The sequence below is a fragment of the Mytilus galloprovincialis genome, chromosome 10 (genome assembly GCF_965363235.1).
Source record: "Mytilus galloprovincialis chromosome 10, xbMytGall1.hap1.1, whole genome shotgun sequence".
NCBI lineage: Eukaryota > Metazoa > Mollusca > Bivalvia > Mytilida > Mytilidae > Mytilus > Mytilus galloprovincialis.
Genome location: NC_134847.1, coordinates 91,088,347 through 91,106,736, shown reverse-complemented (window position 1 = coordinate 91,106,736; position 18,390 = coordinate 91,088,347). Strand labels below are relative to the sequence as shown.

General features: G+C 33.9%; 1 long non-coding RNA gene across 1 annotated transcript; it reads left to right on the top strand.

The window, feature by feature from the left end:
• Window positions 1-9,405: 9,405 nt before the first annotated feature.
• LOC143048756 (uncharacterized) lies at window positions 9,406-11,127 on the top strand. The gene is made up of 2 exons (XR_012969934.1): window positions 9,406-9,472; window positions 10,333-11,127. It is a non-coding gene; the product is annotated as an uncharacterized LOC143048756 (long non-coding RNA).
• Window positions 11,128-18,390: the final 7,263 nt, after the last annotated feature.

Genomic DNA, 18,390 nt, shown 5'->3' with positions numbered 1-18,390 from the left:
CACAAATTTTAGTCCAGTCCCACCCCGCCATAAAATTCACCTTGGGAAAAATTGCACCTGGTGAACGTGGCCAGGTGTTAATTAGTGCAGGTAGTCCGATGTCGCATCGCATCCTGTTAGTTGGCCAAGGTGACACGTATATATGGCTTCACGAAGCCATTTATGGCTTCACGAAGCGTCAACGGTGTCTTCCTCCTATTCCCACTTTTTAAAAATACTATTCCTTCTATTCCCACTTGCAAATAACAATAGATGTTTTGATAAATAATTTGTTTTTATAACAATCAGGGTTAATTAGAATTTCACCTAAGATTTACCTGTATTTTTTTTTTTAAAGCATAACATATTTGGTACACTGATTAGGTATAATACCTTGTTTATTTGTAATAGGTTTCTTTTTTCATCAAATAAATACTTAAAAATAGAAAAATTATGATAAATATATTGGAGTTAGATTTATTTTTAAACTTTTGAATTTGTACTTCAAAATAAAGAAAAATTATGATAAATAGATTGGAGTCAGATTTATTTTAAAATTTTTGAATTTGTAACTTTAAAAAATGTCTGCTTTACTAATAAATCATGATATAAATAATACTATAACTAAGTATAATCTTATATATACATGTATATAAATCTTTATTCTCACAAACTAAATTACAGAAAGGTATAGAGATAATTATACATATTTCAAAACAATTACATAAATAAATAATGTACGAAAGTAGATAGAGGCATTCACAATTGTTCACCCAGAAAAGTTCAATTTGTTATTGATCTCCTTAATAAGTTTACAAAGCTCGTTCAGTTCTGTAAATTTTGGGGAATTCATTAAGTCATAAAACTTCAATGTGTTTGTTCTATTTCTATCGTAAAATGCAATACATATTGTTTTCTACAATTATCGAAAGCTGAACAATTAAAAATGTAATGGTATTCATCACCAATGGCATCTGAATATTAACACAATACACATTTTCTGTTTTCTCTTTCTATGTTTTGCCATCTTCCAGTTTCTATTGGAGATTTCATGTTCAAAGTTCCAAATTTAAGAAAAAAAATATCTGCCGGTCATCCAAAATAAATATTTCTCAAGCTCCAAAGTAACTTTAAATAAACGATAAATTAATGCTTTTGGTGATTCCTGTTGGCTTAAGATGTGGAATAAAAGTATACTTTAAAATATAATTACTTCGACCAATAATCAAAGATATAAAATAATGGGTGAAAACTGTTAACTTTACCTCATTATATATTTTGTTTAAAAAAAAAAAGAATTCATACAGATGCAAAAATAACTTATCACCTGTTCTAATAAAAAAAAAAAAACACTGGTCAATTAACAGTTGATTAAAACATGTTTATACAGCATAATCCTTTGTTTGCACTAGTTTTCCTTCTATTCCCACATGAAATTTTACCTTTTCTTACCAGATTTATAAAAAGTGGGAATAGAGGGAATGAACCGCGTCAACATTTTTGAAAACTTGTTTACCTGTAAATTTTATTAAAGATGTTTTTTTAATTTTTTTTTAATAAAACTTACATCCACAAACAAATAATATTTTTGTAATCTGCATTTAATAACGAACGAAATGATACCGGTAACGCCTGACAAAAAATAAATAATAAAGAAAAAATGCTCATCCGTATTTTTTGCTTTAATTTTTTTTTTTTTTTTTACCGAGGGTATAGTTGGCCGGCCTGGATGGTCGAGACACCCGCAGTAGCCCGTCCGCGTCTAACGTGCGGCTTCCCGATGAAAATTTCACCCACGTAAAAAAAAATTACCGAGGGTATAGTTTGCCGGCCTGGCTGGCCGAGAGACCCGAGGTAGCCCACCCGCGTCTTTAATAATTATTTCGTTATAAGAGATATCTGCAAACAGTTTTCTGCGTTAAAAAGATAGAAACCCCACCTTGCCGAAGCCGTTATAGAAATAAAGATAGCGGATCAGACAAAAAAGTAATTACCGTGCTGGCCCACCCCTTCGGTCTACACTGCAATACATAACGTAGTTTTAAAAAATATGTCCCTAATTCGTAATTATCTCGTTATAAGAGATATCTGTAAACGGTTTTCTGTGTTAAAAAGATATGAACAGGGCCGTGCTGATGTATTTATAAAATTAAAGTTACCTAGACAGATGATAAAGTAAATAGACCCGTGGTAGCCCGCTTCAGGTCGACCACGGACCTACCCGCGGTAGCCCGCTATCAGGCCGTCCACGGACTTACCCCGCGGTTGAGACCCGTGGTAGCCTGCTACAGGCCGGCCACGTACATAACCGCGGCCGAGACCCTTGGTAGCCCGCTAAAGGACACGTACCAACATGGAATAAATTTTATCTTTTTTATTTGTGGACCGATTTTCCCCATTAAAGTCTATATGTTCTTTATATTTGATAGAAATAAACATTTTAAAACGTAAGATATGTTTATTTTTTTGTAAAGGCTTAAATTAAACTTTTGTAGAACAACAGGTGAAAAATGGCCTCCGTAGTCCCGGGAAATGACGACCGCTGATTGGTCGTATAGTTTCGACCAATGCGAAAATTTTATATTTTTTCAATCCACCTACCTTTGGTATATAAGGGGTATGTTTTTTTAACAGATTACCACAGTTTGATTCCACAAGGTAAGTGACACTTTTATGTACTTAAAAGAAATATATTTTTAAATTTTATTGTTATTCGTAGTACTACAAAAATATTAAATATTTAATAAATTTAACTATATTTCGTATACAGAAATATTTATTGATGAAACGACAACTTTACCCTGGTTAAAAAGCCAAAAAAGTACGGGTGGGAATTTTTCATCGGCAAGCCGCCCGTTAGGCACTGACCAGTGACCGCATTTAAAATATACTGTATACCCTTTTTTTTTTTTTTTTTAACCCCCAGTAGCCCGCTATCAGGTCGACCACGTACCTTCTTACCCGCAGTAGCCCGCTAGCACGGCTGTCCACGTACCTTTACCCACGGTAGCCCGCTATCAGGTCGACCACGTACCTTCTTACCCGCGGTAGCCCGCTAGCACGGCCGTCAACGTACCTTTACCCACGGTAGCCCGCTATCAGGTCGACCACGTACCTTTTTACCTTTTTACCCGCTGTAGCCCGCTAGAACGGCCGTCCACGTACCTATACCCGCGGTAGCCCGCTATACAGTTTTTACAGGGGTGAATTGTTCATCGAGGGGTGAATAAAGTTTGAAATGCACTGTATACCCTTTGCGAATGGGAGGGGGTTACTCCGTCTAAAGGACCTTATAAGGTCCACGCCGCTCTGACTCGCAAAATTCATTTTGTAATTTATACCGAAGGGGTGGGCCCACATGGTCATAACTTCCATACCGCAGCAGATATTTTTAATTTTAATACGGCCCCGTAAAGGTCAGGTTCCTACCTTTATAACACAGCAAACCGTTTGACGATATCTCTTATAACGAAAAAATAATTAATTAAACCACAGGGACATAATTTGAAAACTACGTTATGTATTGCAATGTAGACCGAAAGGGTGGTAGCCCGTTAGCAAGGCCGTCCACGTACCTTTACCCGTGGTAGCCCGCTATCAGGTCGAACTTTACCCACGGTAGCCCGCTAGGAAGACCGTCCACCTACCTTTACCCGCGGTAGCCCGCTATCAGGTCGACCACGTACCTTCTCAGCCGCTGTAGCCCGCTAATTTTTTTTTTCTACCCGCGGTAGCCCGCTAATTTTTTTTTTTATTTTTTTTTAACCCGCAGTAGCCCGCTATCAGGTCGACCACGTACCTTCTTACCCGCGGTAGCCCTCTAACAAGGCCGTCCACGTACCTATACCCGCGGTAGCCCGCTATACAGTTTTTACAGGGGTGAATTGTTCATCGAGGGGTGAATAAAGTTTGAAATGCACTGTATACCCTTTGCGAATGGGAGGGGGTTATCATCAGAAACACAAATAATATAGATGATTTAGAACAAATTCTTTCACAGTTGAAATTGAACTTGATTAAGAGGGAATACAAGGAGGAAGAGATAGATAATTGTGTAAATGAGGCAAGAACAAGGGATAGAAAATTTCTATTGAGAAAACTTTCTAAAAAACAAAAAAAGGAAATTCCTGTAGTTTTATCTACAAAATACAACCCATGCATAAAAAAACTGGGAAAATATATCATCAAATATTGGCATGTATTACAAAAAGATGTGATTTGCAATAAGATATTCAAAGAAAAACCTATTATAGTATATAAAAGGCACAAAAATTTAGCAGATCTGCTAACATCAACTAAAATTCAAAATTAGGAAATATAGGACAATCCCTGATGATGGCGGGCCTATATCTAAAACCCATTTTAGAATCTATAAAAATGCCGCCGAAACATTATATTAATGTAGGATTGGATGCAAGCAATTCTATAAATTTATTCAGTCAGTTCTAGTGATTTTCTAGAATATATTAAAATATCACCAGGAATGAAATATTTTTATTCCTTAGACAGGTTAAGTAATGTTTGACATGAGTTAAATAAGGATGTTGGAATATGTGGATGTTGGGTTCCATTTTTATTTTCACCCTTTCATAAATGTTATACATTTATCATTAGCATATAAGACAAAAGCCGCCGAAACATTATATTAATGTCGGATTGATGTAAAGCAATTGCAAGTCTAGTAATACTAGCATCATGTGATCAATATTTTGAATAAGATTTTTTTGCTATCGGAATTCAGACTGATGTTGGAATACGTGGATGTTAGGTGTCACTTTTATACAAAGTTTTGCTTTACGTACTCAATATTTAAATTAATACAATAGAAAGTTAAAGCGATTCTTTATTATTATTTAAATGATATATATTTATATTCAAATAGCATGAGTTATGCATGAGCTCAAAGCGCGGCAATACTAACCATATATACTAATACAATTTCACTGTTCAAGAGTCACTGGTCATTTTTACAATCATGAAGGCGGAAGACTAAAGTCACCGCAGGCAGATTATATAATAAAGTATTTATAAATTGGACGACTCATTAAATGCAGAAATGGCCCACAAGCATTACCACGACTAGTTTATGGGTTTATGGTGACTTATCCACTCATCCCAAGTCGATGTTATATTGGTGTCCAATTTTTCCTGCGACATATAACACACTTATACCAAATCAAGAACAGAACAATTGTTTTCAAGTTGTTCGGTGTGTTTGAGATTTAGATTTTTTTTTATTTGCTGAAGGACTGTCCGTTCTCAATTTTACTTATATATTTCATCTGTAATAAGCTACCAAATATCCGTCCTCTACCTCGCTATGCATTCTGATTACTATATTGAATACAGAATTGGTAGCCTGGTCAACATTTCCCAATGATTAATAAATGTAAGACTTCGAAGAACAATTCTGATTCATATTTATTACACTTTTATTAAACGGAGACATTTATTTCATTTCAATCATGATAGAATTGTTTAGAAATAAAATCAGTTACGGATATCAATATTTCCAGTTCCATATATAAGAATGTTGTTTTCTTCATTTAGCGGTTGAGTTATGAAATAAACACTGAGTATTTCATTTTCAAATTGAGTCATACGTCATAGAAGACACGAAATACCGATGAATAATGCATTATTATTACTAAATTGACAAAAGGAAAATTGACCACAAACATTGTCTGTCATCTTTGAATATACATAACTGCAGTTACGTAGATCACATTTACCCTCAGTGAATATATGATCGGCATGCAATCCGGCGATAAAAAGTTAATGCCCGCGTCACACTGTCCCGATATTTATATACGATGGACACCCGAATGCGAAAATTGTAAGTTCGTACGAAGTTGGTACCGATCTCGTTAAAATACCAAAAAGTGACCGAAGCAAGTACGATGAATAACGAAGTCTATACGATGGTGCCGAAACTATATACGATAGCAAAAGATGGACATACGAAGGTTAACCGAAGACGGGTATTTAAGCTTCATATATCACCTGAAGCCTACACGATGGATCACGAAGGCTACACGATGGATTACGATGATGGCGCGATGGCCATACGATGTCTAAAAGACGTCGTGTACAGATTACGATGCATTTAAATTATATGCCGATTTTAACCACATTTGGATCCAGAACTTTTCCTAAGGGGGAGAGGGGGCACTGACTGGCCTAAGGGGGGCCCGCTCAAGTCATGCTTCAATGATTCCCTATATGATCAATCAAATTTTTCCCACAAAACGGGGGGGGGCGGGCCCCCAGGCCCCCCTGGATCCGCCTATGTTATAAATCCTGAGCCTGTAATAGCTGCTCTTCTTGTTCCATTTGAATTAATAGAAACAACGCTGTCGCCTTTCTTGTTCTCATAGAATCATATGATATGAGCTCCATGTTTTGTGAACGTCTTTCTTAACTGTCGTATTAGACTGACCAGTGCATATCGCGCATGCATGGCACTTTAAATGTATTTTAAAGCGAAAATTAACTTACATCTAGATGGATTTATTGCCGTCGTAGTTCCATCTTGTCGCCTTCGTACTTTTATTCGATGGCAACACGACGGAATTACGAGGTCTTCACGAAGTCGTGTTGCCATCGTAAGACCTTTGGATAGCTTCGTGATTCATTCGTGTAGACATCGCAATGTCAAAACTGCCCGATGGAAACGATGGAAACACGAATGCAATACGATGTTTAAAGATGCATTCCCGGTGACATTACGATGGTGAGGATAGTGATACGAACTCAATACGAACCCTCAACATCGGACGCACCTTCGGGGATTTTTTAACATGTTAAAAAATTTAGAACCCTTCCCGAAGTTGTCCCCGAAGTCTAGAAAAAGTTGCCGATGGTTAAAGATGGCACTACGAATAGCCCGATCTGAATACGATCAGTCCCGATTTTGAAAATTTCCATAATCGTGTTGCCATCGGCGTAAAAATCGGGACAGTGTGACGCGGGCATTAGACATCACGTTAAAAACTCAGAAGCACATTTGTGAATTTACCTTCATCATGAATGACCAACAGCCGAATATTTGAAGGCCAATGGTTTATAAGAATTGAAATAGCTGATTAAAATTAAAAATTGTTCAAAATTGTATGTTCGATAATTTCATCTTTGTATTAATCAATTTGATTCCTTAACGTAAAGTAACAATATATAAATACTCAACCCTAATAGACTATTTGGCTTAATAAGTGTTCACTGTTACGGTTAAATGATGATCATTTGGAATATATCAGAACTGTGTTTGTTTAATAATTGTTTTAAAACTTAATTTCTGCATACCATTATCAGAGTAAAAAATTATATTGTTTCTAGTAAACGATATAAGTCAACGGAGTTTGTCACAATGGTTATCGGTGCTAAGTATTTCGAAAATATCTTGATAAAAGTTCGTCTAAATACTCGAGGTACCGTCATCCTTCGAGGTTACTCCCATCTTGTGTCGGTTACGACCATCATCCAAATTCTATAGTTCAAGTAAAGACCATCATGCTTGAATTTTTGGATGACTATTTTACTCAAATTTGAAGGATCTTATTATCAAATTTGGTTTCAATATCAACGCACTCACGATATGTGTATATGTGACAAGCAGAATATAGCTACATTGAATGTGATACTATTGATGTTGATATTTTGTAAGTTACTATCAATTCAATATTATTTTTTAAATGAGAAGTTTTAACCTAGACCAGAACAAATACATAGAAAACAGGATGATTCAGGTTTATCATGGATTGTTAAATACTCGTATATTATATTATTTTCTACTTTTCTTTGATTTTTTCTTTTTGCATAAATTAGACTTGTATTTAAAGAATGAACTGTGCAATGATATTTTCCAGCTTTCAAATTTAGTGCCAGGAGATGCCAGCATTCAGGTTTGCACCATTTTATCCCAGAGCCTCGGGATGGTGGGTGGGTTGGCTTAAGCGGCCCAATCCCCTATCCGACAGGGTACCTCGCGAGCTGCATTAACCCACTTCGTGTATCAGTGTTTCAAATTTAAAGAAATCGGCTTTCTTTTTTGGAATGCCAGAATCAGTACTGACTACATATTTAAGCTATCCACAGAAGGGGTGGGGGTTCTAACAGTTAAAGCCCACAATTGTTCACGATCAGTGCATTGGAATGGGGACATATAGGTGGAACCCCATTTGAAAAATGGCTAGATCCGTCTCTGCAATCATAACTTTTCAATACTACACTTTCTAAATGTTACCTAAAAATATGGACTAAAGGGACAAAACTTGCAAGGCCTAACAGACAAATCAAAATAATATTCGTCAAACTGAAAAGTTATGATAAATGAATTTATGTTTTAATCGGTTATTTTTTTTCTTCAAACAATCAAATTAATCAGTCAAAGGTAGAGGCAGTATCAGTTTTCTTAAGGCACTTCCACATTTCTTGAAGGAATTGTCACAAAATATGATGTTGGTCCGAATTATTTCCTAACAATTAAAAAATAAATGTTTTCCTATATATACAAATCATACTATGTATCTAATCAGAAGTCGACAAACTCTTGTTCAAGAACACATAAAACAGAAGAATTTAGATAAATCCTCAAGTCACTAAAAAGAAGTATACTCGATTGATAACAACACAAGGCATAAAATTTTTGTACAATTGTATTTCAAGAAATGTTTACATAAATTAATAATAGCAGCCGACTACTAATTAGTGGAATATTGAAAGGATACATCAAGAAAAAAGTAAAAACACAAAAATACTGAACTCCGAGGAAAATTCAAAAAAGAAAGTCCCAAATCAAATGGCAAAATCAAAAGTTCAAATACATCAAACGAATGGATAACAACTGTCATATTCCTGACTTGGTACATGCATTTTCAAGAAAAGCTTGGTTTCATGAAGTAAAAAATATACATCAAGAAAAGTTTGTTTTAATTAAGTACAAAATATAACAAGCATATTTGGTAAACAAAATATAAAAAGTGTTTGAAAATAAAAATAAAAAGATTTAGTGAATATGATATAGGTAAATATTTTATCAATCCCATTTTATGAAGTCATTTGTTAACCTTGAGAACATACCTTTTTATTCAAGTGATTTCAAGCGATATCAAAGGATATCTATATTTTTTCTTTATTCATCGCATTGATTGAATTTCTAAATGACTTTCTCATACATTTTTGTTTTGTTTGGCTTGACAAATACAGATTTAACTATTTTTTATTTCATTCCCAATATTTAATTTTAATTGCCAATTAGTGGTTTCTCATCTGAAACTGAAACCTTTTAAATTACAGTTTAAATTTCTCTTGCTTGATGCATTTAAACACAAAACAGTTTCTCTTTATGTAAGAAACTTTTGTGACGTGTTCTTTCATAAGTTGAACATATTTATAAAGTCCTGTGTTCTGCAGCGCCCTTGTCATTCCAGTTGTGATCAACGTCGACAGTGGGTCTCTATTGGAGTGGGAAGCAAGTTCATATCGTATACAAGAGGTAAATGTTTTATATAATATATTTTACAAGGTATACTTTTATGAATATTCAAACTTTCAAAATGAAAAAAAAAAATCACAAAACTCCTAAATGCAAACTCCAAGGAAAATTCAAGACGAAACATCCCTTATCAAATGACAAAATCAAAAGTTCAAACACATCAAACGAATGGATAACAACTCTGATATTCCTGACTTGGTACATTCATTTTCTGATGTAGAAAATGATGGATTGAAAATGGTTGTACAGCTAGCTAAACCTCTCAGTTGGATAACAGTCGCATCAAATTCCATAATATTGACAACGATGTGCGAACAAACCAAACAGACACAATAGGTTAAAATGCTCCAAACCATTACACGAACCCCACCAAAAACTTGGGATGATATCACATGCTCCTGCTCCATATGTGTTATACGTCGTATTGTTAATTCTATTACAAAGCCGGTATATACTCTTAATTCGGTAAGTCAAATTCGTGAAATGGGAACGGGATTTTGCCATGTGATTAAGGACTTTCCAATTGAATTTTCCTCGGAGTTCAGTATTTTTGTGATTTAACATTTTTTTGTAGTTAGGACATAAAATATATATCTAATATCACATGTGAAACGGATATTCCATAACGATCAACCCACTCGTGATGGCGTCTGTAAAGTTTACGGAAGAGTTAATTTTAACTTCACCATTTGGAACTCTTGATTTAGAAATGAAAAGTCAGAATTCGGAAGCTGAAATTATCTCTTCTGTCGTAAAGTTTTGATTTCAACAGACCCTTTTGTCAATTTCTAGAGAAAGTTTTTATCAAAAGTCATAAAATGTCAAAAGCTCAAATACTTATGCGTTTGTATGTTTTTCAGCACCAAAAGAATCCGTTATAATGTTCCAGATACATCCTAAGATGATGACAATTGTGGTATTAGTTATCATATGTGCATTCTGTTTAAAAGATTCTTTAGCCAGACATAACCCATATACACCAACTAAATACCAGAAAAAGATAGCTCAAGGATTTTCCACGAATTATTTCAAAACCCTCAATTTCAAGAAATACAATAAGAATAACTTAGCTGATATTTATGAACGAGGTTTTAGAAATGTACGATTAAGATGTAGAGCAGATCTTGACAATTTGAACATGACTGTCTTTTTGGACAATTTAGAGACTGTCGTGAACGATTGTCTTGCTACGAACATTGCTCCAATAGTTTCTTGGATCCATCACGAGGCCGAAGCTTTCGCTACTACATCACATCGAACCGAATATTTGAAGTGGTGGACTAGTGTTGCTGAAAAGCTGAAAGATAAGGACTACAGACTTTCATTCAACCTATTTACAGAACTAGGAGTCGACACATGTGAAAATGAATGCGCACAAAGTCTCAGAGAAAATACAGCAAAATACAACGACTGGACATCTGCTGTCGTAAAAAAGATAAGAGAATCCGGCGGAAAGAATGATAAACGGATGCTGATTCTAGGTTCTCCAAAGAAAACTGCTAAAGGATTAGAAGAAATCGACCAAAACATTTATAAAAACGATCCTTATATGATGGCAGAGTGGCATATCTATGCATCCGGACCAAATAAAAAACTAAAAAACGGAAGTCCAGGTCAGAAATATTGGTCTGGGACTGGCGACGATTTCGGAAAAAGTAATGTCATGACAGCCATCGAATATGCCAACTATTTTACATCATTTTACAATTTGACCACTTATCTCGGTGCTTGGATGCCACAAGCTAATGAAAACGGAGACTTGAACCAAACGGAAATCATTAATTTTGGAAAATATTTTGTCCAAGAAATCAAACCGATCCCTTGGTCGATGAATGTTCTTGATACCTACTACGACACAAGGAACAGCGATTGGAAATTAGATGAACAGGTTATCAAAGGTCAGACATTGAATATGTCACGAGTTCTGGATGAAATTATATCGGTTATGTAATGAATTCAGAAAAAACATTTCTTCTTTCATGGTTTTCACATATTTATTTATAAATACTAATATGAGCATTTAAGACATTCAATATAATTAAATCGTTTATTCAATATTCCATAAAAATATCGAAGAAATTTGAAATACATTCAAACAATTTGCAAAAGAAAAACCTCTATCGATCTAGTGAGATACCAAAAACGTGTGTTACATTCACTAAAAATAAAGTTTAAAGATACCAGTGACGTCATAAATTATGAAATTAAACACAGGAAGTTGTCTCTTTATTATAGTGTATTTGATATAGTATCAGGTTTTTAGCTCACCTGGCCCGAAGGGCCAAGTGAGCTTTTCTCATCACCCGGCGTCCGTCGTCGTAAACTTTTACAAAAATCTTCTCCTCTGAAACTGCTGGGCCAAATTAAACCAAACATGGCCAAAATCATTATTAGGGTATCTAGTTTAAAAATTGTGTCCGGTAACCCGGCCAACCAACCAAGATGGCCGCCATGGCTAAAAATAGAACATAGGGGTAAAATGCAGTTTTTGGCTTATCACTCAAAAACCAAAGCATTTGTGCATACAAATAAGATCCCTTTAGGAGTTATTGCCCTTTATAGTCAATTTTTAACCATTTTTCGTAAATCTTAGTTATCTTTTACAAAACTTTCTCCTCTGAAACTACTGGGCTAAATTAAACCAAACTTGGCCACAATTATCATTTGGGGTATCTAGTTTAAAAATTGTGTCCGGTGACCCGGCCAACCAAGCAAGATGGCCGCCATGGCTAAAAATAGAACATAGGGGTGAAATTTAGACTCTGAAACCGCAGCCTTTAGAGCAAATCTGACATGGGGTAAAATTGTTTATCAGGTCAAGATATATCTGCCCTGAAATTTTGAGATGAATTGGACAACCCGTTGATAGGTTGCTGCCCCTGAATTGGTAATTTTAAGGAAATTTAGCTGTTTTTGGTAATTATCTTGAATATTATTATAGATAGAGATAAACTGTAAACAGCAAAAATGTTCAGCAAAGTAAGATCTACAAATAAGATCCCTTTAGGAGTTATTGCCCTTTATAGTCAATTTTTAACCATTTTTCGTAAATCTTAGTTATCTTTTACAAAACTTTCTCCTCTGAAACTACGGGGCTAAATTAAACCAAACTTGGCCACAATCATCATTTGGGGTATCTAGTTTAAAAATTGTGTCCGGTGACCCGGCCAACCAAGCAAGATGGCCGCCATGGCTAAAAATAAAACACAATTTTGTCATGAATCCATCTGCTTCCTTTGTTTAATATTCACATAGACCAAGGTGAGCGACACAGGCTCTTTAGAGCCTTTAGTTCTTATATGATTCAATGTTATTTCTCTATTTTCTTATCTGCTGATTTATCTAATGATTTAGATGAGTTATACTTATCGTTTCCTGATACAGTATCTATCTTATGTAGATATATTTAAAACTTATGTCATATATCCACTATATTTCCATCATGTGAATTGATACATATTTTCGTATCATATAATGCAATGCGTGTCGTTGTCAGTTTATTTTTAATCTATGAGTTTAAATATCCCTTTGGTAGCATTCGCCCTTATTTTGTAAACATAGATGAATCTGCTTCTTTGTAAAAGCTGTTAGAACTGAAAGAAGAACACGTGAATTAAATTTTCCTCGGAGTTCAGTATTTCTGTGACTTTACTTTTTATTTTTATTTAAACATCTTATTTTACAATGTCCCACACTTCATTATAAAACAAGATATGATTACCATCACGAATATTCGTAGTTGAAATTAGTCCCTTTTCTTTTCTCCGATATCTGAAATCGAATATTTTAGGAACCAATGAACATGTAACTTTTTTCATGAATAAAAGTTCCTCCACAATAATGTTTTTTCCTACATATTATTTCTTATATTAAAAGTGTATTTGGTTACGATGTGGTTAAGGTGGATAAACAAATGTAAAAAAAAGATGCATTAGTGCAGACAAACATAATTTCCAATCATGATTTTTTAAGTCGTTTGTAAGATGCAGCCAAAGGGCACATACTATGTGATATATTGTTCAGGCTTTTGCTTCAATGAATAAAAATGACGTTAACTCTCTGGCAACCAGGCATCTGATCGAGGTTATTTTGTCAATACTTTACCGTTATGAAAAAATAGATGTGACAGAAATAAAAAGAAGCGAGCTAAACAAAAAATACAAACGGCATTGAAGAGAAAAAAATGTCATTCAACAAAAGAGAGACCTCGAGCCCAGTAAAGTAAAATGTAAAAATGATTCATTATCATAGACTTTTGATTAGCAAAACGACACAAAAGTGACAAAAAACATACATGTAAAGATGTAACTATAGACACGAATATATTACTAAAACAGGCATATACAACATTGGTGGGATCAAATTAAACTTCATTATTTCATAACCAACCATATTGGAAGAAACAAAAAGAACGTATTAAATAGACATGCCTGCAAAATATTCTGATCATTACCATGAACTGTTTTTCAAACCGTTGATACGAAGTAAAGATTAAATCAAACCGTTAGATTTCAATCTTCTCCATAAATTTTAATACAAAGTAAAATTATTCTATTTAAGAACAGCACATTTTTATTGCAGCTTTTAACTTTTCCTCATTTTTGTTGTATTCTTGTTGTTTTTTGGTACGCGATTCTCTATTAATGAAATCATCACTTTCTGTGTTCGCCATGAGTTTTGATTCTGAATTATTTTCTATATCAAACTTGATGCAATATTCTCTTCACAAGTTTTGATTCGGTGCTAATTTTTCCATGACGCTTGGTGAAATTTTGTCATCTCGATGAGTTTTAATTATCGGTTCACTGGAAATGAAACCGTTAGATTTTCGTTGTCGTCGTGATTTTAAATGTTTTTTCTAAGAAATTTGATGCAATATTTTCTATCAAGTTTTTATTTCCGGTTCTCTGTAAATTAAGCTCTAATTTTTGCTTACGAGGTTAAATGATATTTAAAGCCTAGGATTGCTATCTTCAAAACTTGAGTTTATTAGAAACTGAACCCTCCCCTAATACCTCTAGCCAATATAGAAAAAACACACAACAATACGCGCAGTAAAAAAAAACAATTAAAAAAAGTCCAAATCATATGTCAGAATAGAAAAAAGTAAAATCACAAAAATACTAAACTCCGAGGAAAATTCAATCGGAAAGTCCCTTATCACATGGTAAAATCAAATGACAAAACACATCAAGAACGAATGGACAACAACTGCCATATTCCAGACTTGGTACAGGCAATTTTAAATGTAGAAAATGGTGGATTGAAATAGGTAAAAACAAAACAAAAACTGAACAAAATGACAATAATACATAAATTAGCAAAGGACTACTAGCAGTTATTGACATGCTAGCTCCAGACCTCAATTAAATTGATTGAAAGAGTATTATCTTCATCTTAGTATGATGAAAATCAAATATGATTCTGATCAAGTTCATTAAATTTGGTATTCAGTCTACAGTTTCACTGTTATACTTATCAAAACTGTATGCACAGGTTTTTTTGTTATTACACTGTTTTGATTTAGAAGTAAAAACGATTTGTTTAGAAAATACAAAACATTACACCATTCCTTACATAACAGTCTTGTAATGGTTACAAAATACATAAGATAACAACATCACAAGCTTAATCTGTTTGTAAAAACTTACCTGTGACATCATTTTTTGTGACCATGATACATTCGTATGACGAACTGTTGACTGTCATCAAAGTGAGAGGGTTAGCGCTATTAAACCGGGTTTAATCCACCATTTTCTACATTTGAAAGTGCCTGTACCAAGTCAGGGATATGACAGTTCTTGTCCATTCGTTTTGATGCGTTTTGTTATTTGATTTTGCCATGAAATTATGAACTTTCCGAATTGATTTTCCTCTAAGTTCAGTATTTTTGTGATCTTACTTTTTGAACATTCTATTGTGGTATACTTTAGATTTTAATATTAAATTATAGACTCTCGGTTTGAATTTTCCTCGCAATTAGGTATTTTCGTTATTTTAATTTTTCAAAGTTATTTTGTTTAAAATTCTAATAAATGCATATTTTTCGTATGAATACAATATTGCATGAGACGTCTTCTGCTAAACAACAGCGTATTTGTTACATAATGAGCCTCAATGAAATTCCGGATTCTTAAAAGTGTGAGAAAGCAATGTGTTCGTAGTTCTCTCCTGATTGATTGACAGAAAGCAATGTGTTCGTAGTTCTCTCCTGATTGATTGACAGACAGCAATGTGTTCGTAATTCTCTCGTGATTGATTGACAGAAAGCAATGTGTTCGTAGTTCTCTCCTGATTGGTTGACAGAAAGCAATGTGTTCGTAGTTCTCTCCTGATTGATTGACAGAAAGCAATGTGTTCGTAGTTCTCTCCTGATTGATTGACAGAAAGCAATGTGTTCGTAGTTCTCTCGTGATTGATTGACAGAAAACAATGTGTTCGTAGTTCTCTCGTGATTGATTGACAGAAAGCAATGTGTTCGTAGTTCTCCCCTGATTGATTGACAGAAAGCAATGTGTTCGTAGTTCTCTCCTGATTGATTGACAGAAAGTTCGTAGTTCTCTCGTGATTGATTGACAGAAAGCAATGTGTTCGTAGTTCTCTTCTGATTGATTGACAGAAAGCAATGTGTTCGTAGTTCTCTCGTGATTGATTGACAGAAAGCAATGTGTTCGTAGTTCTCTCCTGATTGATTGACAGAAAGCAATGTGTTCGTAGTTCTCTCGTGATTGATTGACAGAAAGCAATGTGTTCGTAGTTCTCTCGTGATTGATTGACAGAAAGCAATGTGTTCGTAGTTCTCTCCTGATTGATTGACAGAAAGCAATGTGTTCGTAGTTCTCCCCTTATTGATTGACAGAAAGTAATGTGTTCGTAGTTCTCTCCTGATTGATTGACAGAAAGCAATGTGTTCGTAGTTCTCTCGTGATTGATTGACTGGTGCTTTCTGCCATATTCATAAACTATCATCAGCAGTTATCTGATTTTATTCTTCCAGTTGATGGGCAATGCATGGAATTCGATATTAAATGCCTTTGTATAATAACTTTCTCAGTTTTTAAATGTGTACGATGGGGAATTAAATATTTCTATTTTGGGGATAAAAATAAACTATATCCTTTTATGGTTTAGCAAAATAGCATGTATAGTTATATCTTTATAGCAAAAAGAAATATAATTTTTGGGGTAAATAAAAATTTAAATGCTGAAGGCATCAAATTCCTAATTAACAAACTCTTTGAAAAGTACTTTTTATGATTTTGATAGTCTTTGTTACGAGTTTTAATAGTTAATGATAACAAAATTCCATTGATATTGCAAACAGTCAGCACTTTGCAGAATATTTATACTAATGAAATTATTTATTTTTTCCCTCTTTAACTAAGTATAAAAATTTAGAAAATTGCTGAAAATGAAATTGGTGTATTCTCGAAATGTTTTAGGAGAGGACCATTCAAAACACAGGTTGAATCCTAGGTAATGAATACAGAAATTACCGAAAATCGAAAAAGAATTCTGGATCCCGAAAGGGTCAATCCCGAAATCTCGAGCTTAAAAACACTCGATCCCGACGTCCCCCCTCATATTGGGTATTTTTATACTACTGCTGGTCTTTGCCATCAGACTGGTTTTCATTCGTTCAATAATCTAATTATAATTCTTTATCAAATGAGAATGTTGGTATACGCTACCTAGCTTTTGTTATATCACAAGATAGTGAATAAATGATTTGTATACGCTACCTAGCTTTTGTTATATTTTGTTATTATTATGTTGTCATTTTAATGTTATATTTAACAATGCCATCAAAGTGCGAGGTTTGGCATGCCACAAAACCAGGTTCAACCCACCATCTTTTTCTTTAAGAATGTCCTGTACCAAGTTAGGAAAAATTGCCATTGTTATATCATAGATCGTTTTTGTGTGTGTAACATTTTTACATTGTGTTTCCGTTGTGTCGTTTGTTTTCTCCTATATTTGAGTGTGAATTCACATTACTATAAGACGTGTCACGGTACTTTTCTATCCCAAATTCATGTATTTGGTTTTGATGTTATATTGGTTATTCTCATCGGATTTTGTCTAATGCTTAGTCCGTTGCTGTGTGTGTGTTACATTTTACTGGTGTGTCGTTGTTCTCCTCTAATATTTAATGCGTTTCCATCAGTTTAAGTTTATTACCCCGATATTGTTTTTTGATCATAGATTTATGAGTTTTGAACAGCGGTATACTACTGTTGCCTTTATTTGTTATATCACGGGATAGCGAATAAATAATGTTTATACGCTACTTTGCTTGCGTTATATCACGAGATAGCGAATAAATGATTTGTATACGCTACATAGCTTTTGTTATATCACGAGATAGTGAGCAAATGATGTGTATACTCTACCTAACTTTTGTCATATCACCAGTTTGTCATTCAATAAACGACTCTTAAGCGAAAAAAAACCAACATTTAGACGGAAACTGAGTCTGGTACAAATACAAAATATCAATCCTGGTAACATTATTATCATTCTGAAATTGTACTTGTAACAATTTCAAATTTACATATTCATAATGCTTTAAATAAATTTCTGACATGTTTTTTTACTTTATCAATCTGAACATACTGAATTATGTTTAATATATCTTTTTTGGTAAAAAACAAAAACTCTTTAGAAGACTGTTTACCTATTATGACAGGGAAACACAATTATTTTTTTGACAGGCTGTTAACCTACAATTATTTATGATACATAAAAAAAAGTTTTCATTCTGATTTTATTTTAAATATATACTTTTTGTCGCTAAAATCATGTATTTTTAATTTTACTTTTACCTTGAGATTAGAAATAACTGTGTTTTTACTTTTTATTAAGTTGTTACCAACTAGATTATTAGTAGCTATAAAATACTTACTTTGAACTCAATA